The sequence below is a fragment of the Berghia stephanieae genome, chromosome 7 (assembly GCF_034508935.2).
Source record: "Berghia stephanieae isolate SIO BIC M18660-M18661 chromosome 7, UCSD_Bste_1.3, whole genome shotgun sequence".
NCBI classification, from domain to species: domain Eukaryota; kingdom Metazoa; phylum Mollusca; class Gastropoda; order Nudibranchia; family Aeolidiidae; genus Berghia; species Berghia stephanieae.
The window spans coordinates 8,688,364-8,694,457 of record NC_088366.1 but is presented as its reverse complement, the minus strand read 5'-3'; the positions used below and the strand labels follow the sequence as shown (position 1 = coordinate 8,694,457).

The following is a 6,094-nucleotide window of genomic DNA, read 5'->3' as shown; positions in this document are numbered from 1 at the left end:
ATACATTAAGCATACCACGCCACTGCCTATTATCAATGTTCATATTTATTTTTCATATCATTTATTTATTGATTGATTTATTTATTTATTCATTTATTTATTGATTTATTTATTTATTTATATATTTATTTATTTATTTATTTATTTACCTTTATCGACGAGCACCTCACTGTTATATTCCACAGCACTCCTCCAAGAACAACAAACGATACGAAACACAAACCTACTACTTACTACCTCTACTACGGCTACAGTCCGACCAGATGGCGAGACTTACTTATAGGCCTAACTTCTACTGCCCAGTCAGTGTCCAAGATGCCTATGAGAGGTCATTGTCAAGCCTTTGGACACCACAGTCCACAACTAAAGTCGACAATGGCTAAACACTTTTTTTCTTCTCATTTTGGCCTTTAGAAAATAACCAGCAGTATAGAAAGAAGGAACGAAATAGACGTCGTTTAATGTAGGTATAGGGAATGAGATTAGCGGAAGAGTAGCGTCCCTTGATTGGACGTCACCTATAGTCTGTGACGTCACCGGCGGAAAAGTTATTAGAGAGAGAACGTCATGTTGGTTGTGCGCTTGCGTCTCTCGTCCTCGCTTCAGGTGAAAGCGGCTTGAGATACTTCAAAACCAAATTGACGTTCTCTCTGTAAGGGACGCTACTCTTCCGCTAATCTCATTCCCTATTGAAATTTGATATAAAAAGTTTTCTGGTGGAAAATGAGGATAAGATGTTTTGTCAGAATAAGCGCGCACAGTGGGAATCTTTCATTTACATGTTAACCCTTTCACCGCGAGACTAGATCTTTTTTTTTAATGTTCACTTTTATATAGGGTAATATCCACCAATGGAGAGAAAAATAAAGTGAGTAGATGTGACTCATATATATGGTGAAGTTGAATGTAAGCTTCAATTTAATTACAAAAACAGATCAAATGACCGTTTCGGGTTTCCCCTTTATCAACAACGTTTTGTTTATTCATCTTAACTACGCCACTACCACATCATCTTATTCATCTCAGGTGTTTCAATCATCCTGTTTTGTTGATAAAGGGGAAACAAGAAACGTTCATTTGATCTGTTTTTGTAATTAAATTGATGCTTACATTCAACTTCACGTTATTATTTATTTCTTCGAGCTTCGAGCAACAACATTTACACTCATATATAAGGGAACAACACAAAACAAACAACGTTTCCACCAAATATGCTCAAATTGATTTATAATGGGCCCAAAGCCAACGGCAACACCGTGTAGGTCAAGACATGACGAGAGCTTAAGGCCGAGCATTTTAAACAAAATTGTGTTTGGTCTTGACATACGTGCACTTATTTTCAGGTCTGATAACCGAATACAATTACTTACCTGATTTAGCAATGTTATAATAGGAAATAATTTGCATAAGTTTGAGAGCATTTCTTCTATTTTTTTTTCAATGAGCCCATAAACTTTTGGGTAATCAGACCTGCAATTAAATACACGTCAGTCTAGACTCTGTATGTGTGACTGACCAGTCGCCACATACTTAGTGGTTTTATAACGTTGTATTTTAGCGTTAATTTTAAGGACAATAAAGCGAATGTGGCTTTCTTTAGGGTAGCATTTGTAAATGTTGTTGCTCGAAGCTCGAAGAAATAAATAATAATGTGAAATTGAATGTAAGCTTCAATTTAATTACAAAAACAGATCAAATGAACGTTTCGGTTTCCCCTTTGTCAACAAAAAAGGATGAATGAAACAAATAAAATTTAGATGTTTCGAGTGTAAAAATTTGTTTTTTTTAATTGAGCTTTATATAGCGCAATATCCACTAAATGTGCTCAAAGCACTTTACAAAGGGTCCCTGGTCATCAGCAACATCTAACATGTAGGACGGGACATGACGCCTGTTAGAAGATATTACAATTTTTCGGACAAAGACAACGCTGTTAACGGCCAGGTACTCATTTTACACCTGAGTACGGTGAGAGAATGTGAGTAAAGAGCCTTTTCCAAGGACTCAACTATACGCCGAGTGCAAGGCTCGAACCCAGGACCGTCCGATCCGAACGCGAGTGTCATACCACGAGACCACATAGCGCACGTGACTTGGATATCATAACAAAGAGAGCATAATAATATTATTATACTCGCTACCCATTTAGTTTTTGTTTTTTTTTGTTGTATTGTTTTGTTTGTTTTACTTTATATTGTATTTTGTTTGTTTTTTGTTGTTGTTGTTGTTGTTTGTTTGTTGTTGCTTTTGTTTGTTTTTGTTTGTTTTTGTTTTTTGTTTGTTTGGTTTTTGGGGTTTTTTTTATTTTTGTTTGGTTGGGTTTTTTAAATGTGTTTTTTTTTTTTTTTTGGGGGGGGGGGGTCTTGTCTTGGTGTTTTGTGTTTTGTATTGTTGTCTTTTGCTTTGTTTTTTGTTGGTTTTTTGTTGTTGTTGTTTTGTTTTTGTGTTTGTTTTTTTTTTCTTTTTGCTGGGCTTTTTGTTTTCTTTTTTTCTTTTTGTTTATTTATTATTTGTTTGTTTGTTTTTTAAATTGTTTGTTGTTTATTGAAGCTCAATTTTTGTTCTTTTCATTTTCTAGTCGCTTTTCGGGAGGGGGAGGGGGAGGGGGTATTGTTGTACTAAAGTATAGTTTGCACCAAAAACGTCCGCTGCTAGAATTGTTTCATTCCGAATTCCCTCTTTTTGTAGCTTTTCGTTGGGAGTGAAATGGATCACCGTTGTGAAAGGGTTAGTGATAGCACTGATCCAACAACACAGAAAACACCATATAACATGATGAACGTAATAAAACATCCCAGAAAGCATTGCGTCTTTGAGTAATAACAGCTCTTTTCATAGCAAATTAATCCCCAGATTTATTTAGAGCGGCCCTGATAGCTCAGGTGGTGGAGCACTTGTCTCAAAAGCAAGAGGGGAGGCATCTGTTCGTCATCGGTCCTCGTACAGTCAGCTTATTAATTGTTGTTTGTTTGTGTGTGTCTTGTGTATGTGTGTCGGCTTATTAATTGTTGTTTGTTTGTTTGTGTCTTGTGTATGTGTGTCGGCTTATTAATTGTTGTTTGTTTGTGTGTGTCTTGTGTATATGTGTCGGCTTATTAATTGTTGTTTGTTTGTGTGTGTCTTGTGTATGTGTGTCGGCTTATTAATTGTTGTTTGTTTGTGTGTGTCTTGTGTATGTGTGTCGGCTTATTAATTGTTGTTTGTTTGTGTGTGTCTTGTGTATATGTGTCGGCTTATTAATTGTTGTTTGTGTGTGTCTTGTGTATGTGTGTCGGCTTATTAATTGTTGTTTGTTTGTGTGTGTCTTGTGTATGTGTGTGTTTGTTTGTTAGTTTGTTTTTATTTATTCATTCTATATATATTTAATTATTTGTGTGAGTGGGTGGGGGGGGGTGTCTCCTCTTTAGTCCTTTAATCGGCTTATTAATTGTTGTTTGTTTGTGTGTCTTGTGTATGTGTGTCGGCTTATTAATTGTTGTTTGTTTATGTGTGTCTTGTGTATGTGTGTCGGCTTATTAATTGTTGTTTGTTTGTGTGTGTCTTGTGTATGTGTGTCGGCTTATTAATTGTTGTTTGTTTGTGTGTGTGTATTGTGTATGTGTGAGCTTCTTAGCCAAGCGCATACATAGAACTAAACTTCCATTTCTAACCAACCCCCCCCCCCCCCCCAAAAAGGAGTCTTTTTTAGGCACAATAAAAACAATATCATATTACGCCTTATACTCATTTGTGCCTGAGTCAAGTGATGTAATGTGTGTAAAATGCCTTTCCCAAGGACACAACAATGAGCTCGGACAAGTTTTAGTTAGTCATTTCAGCGCCAAAGAAAATGATGATTACACACATCACAAAGGGACTGATTAATTTAGAGTTAGCGTTAAGAGCATGGGCTTTAGAGAAAGATGCTGTTTCGTGGTAGTTTTTATTTGGTTTGTTTTGTTTTCCCAATATCACTCTCAACACACGTGAGTCATTTAAGCTCCAGAAAAAGTAAGAGAATAGATTTAGGAAAAGAAGAAAACAGGATTTCTTTTGTTTTGTATTTTGTTGGGTTTTTTTGTTTGTGTGTTTTTGTTTTGTTTTGTTGCTAATTTCTTTTTAAATCAAATGTAATTCAATGAGAAAAAAAAACAAAAAAAAAAAACAAAACAAAAACAAACAAGAGTATTCATATGGCGCAATATCCACTATACATACTTAGTAGAATAGATTATTATAACGTTCTTGTGTCTGGTTGCCCAAGTATTCTATCGATAGACTGCATAAGATACAAAATAAGGCAGCCAGTCAGACTTGTTACTATTAAAAACTCGAGAGAGAGAGAGAGAAAGAAAGAAAGAGAGAGAGAGAGAGAGAGAGAGAGAGAGAGAGAGAGAGAGAAAGAGAGAGAGAGAGAGAGAGAGAGAGAAAGAGAGAGAGAGAGAGAGAGAGAGAGAGAGAGAGAGAGAGAGAGAGAGAGAGAGAGAGAGAGAGAGAGAGAGCGCAAGCACATTACTCCTACTCTACATGACCTTCACTGGCTCCCCGTTCACTATAGAATAGAGTACACAATTCTTTTATACGCCTATAAGCGTTTTACTAATGTGGGTCCGTCCTTCTTACTTACAAGACCTTATTGAAGTCTTTACACCTAGTCGTGTCTTAAGTTCATCAGAATCTATTTTAATAAAAGAAATAAACTGCATTAATAATTTTTACAAAGAGATGAAGTGAGTAGAAAAGTGCCAGAAGACAATAGAGAATAACATTTTTTCGCGGCGGTGATGGGGTTTGAACCCGCGACCTTATTGGTACGACAACTCCGCCTGTCCGGTGAGACCGTGACTCTACCGTATGAGCTATCCACGTATGCAGACCTGCCAACCCTTCAAATTCCAAAAAAGGGAATCAGGATGCCTGAAAATAGGAATTTGAGATTAAAAAAAATAGGAATTTCACCTCTTTGCTCTCTTTTATTCTTACCATTATCATCATTTTGTAAATCGGAATTTTAGAGACAATGACGGAATAGTACAAAAAGGAAGAGTGAAAAACGGAATGATTCCGCCAAAAGTGGAAGGGTTGGCAGGTATGCATATGAGTTAATTAATAATAAAGCGCCGCAGAACACTTTTAAGCGGATGGTTAGGCGCTATAGAAATATAGTTATTATTATTCAAGACCTTAACAAGGGCCTCTTACCACCAGTAACAACTAACATGCAGGACAAAACACGATGCCAGTTAGGCAATATTACAATATTTTTTTCGGACAGTGACAACGTTGTGAACGACCAGGTACTCATTTTACACCTGAGTATGGTGAGAGAATTGAGTAAAGAGCCTTCTCCAAGGACTCAACTATCCGTCGCCCAGAGCGAGACTTCTACCCAGAACCTTCCGATCCAAAGGCGAGTGTCTTACCACAAGACCACACTGCTGCACTCAAAACGCAGTACTCAAACTTGAGGTATCCACATAATGAAGGAGATGAAGAGGAAGAAGAGAGGTAAGTGATACAAGAGATGTACTTTAGTACCCAGACCTGCCAACCAATCACATTCCAAAAGTGGAATCGGAAGGTCAGAAAATAGGAATTTGAGACAAAAAGTATGAATGACTTAACAATGGATAATTCTGTATCAAAATGACCACCACATTTGTCACCTAACACATAAAGACAGTCTTCTGGTCATCTGGCAAAACTACATCAGATGTGTTAGGTAATGGAATGGGGAAGGGGGGGAAGGAATGCAATTAATTTTCGTACTTAGCTCCCTTTTGGCAATCATTAAAAACAAAAACAAAAAATTACCTTCATGTCACGCCCCCCTCCCCCCCCCCCCCCCCCAATCTCCCCAATTTTATTTTCTTCTCACTCATCATTTTTGAAAATCAGAATATTAGAGACACTGGCGGAAGAGAGGAAAGGAATAGTGAAAGTATGAATGATTCCGCCAAAAGTGAAAAGGTTGGCAGGTATGAGTATCCAGTCTGAGACAAAAATCACCTCATCTGGACCTTTCCCCAAAATGAAAATGCCTCATAGAGAAAGACAAAAGAGAACAGACTATTCGCTAAGTATTGTTTGTTTTATTTTTAAGAGTTCTACGGCG

At 37.0% G+C, this 6,094-nt stretch overlaps 1 long non-coding RNA gene across 1 annotated transcript in view; it reads right to left on the bottom strand.

Annotated features, from left to right (window-relative positions):
- Positions 1–289, bottom strand: part of LOC144976649 (uncharacterized) — a 14,230-nt gene extending 13,941 nt beyond the window's left edge. The window contains exon 1 of the long non-coding RNA XR_013646132.1: positions 150–289. This is a non-coding gene — a long non-coding RNA (uncharacterized LOC144976649). The remainder of the gene's footprint in view (positions 1–149) is intronic.
- Between the last annotated feature and the right edge of the window lie 5,805 nt (positions 290–6,094).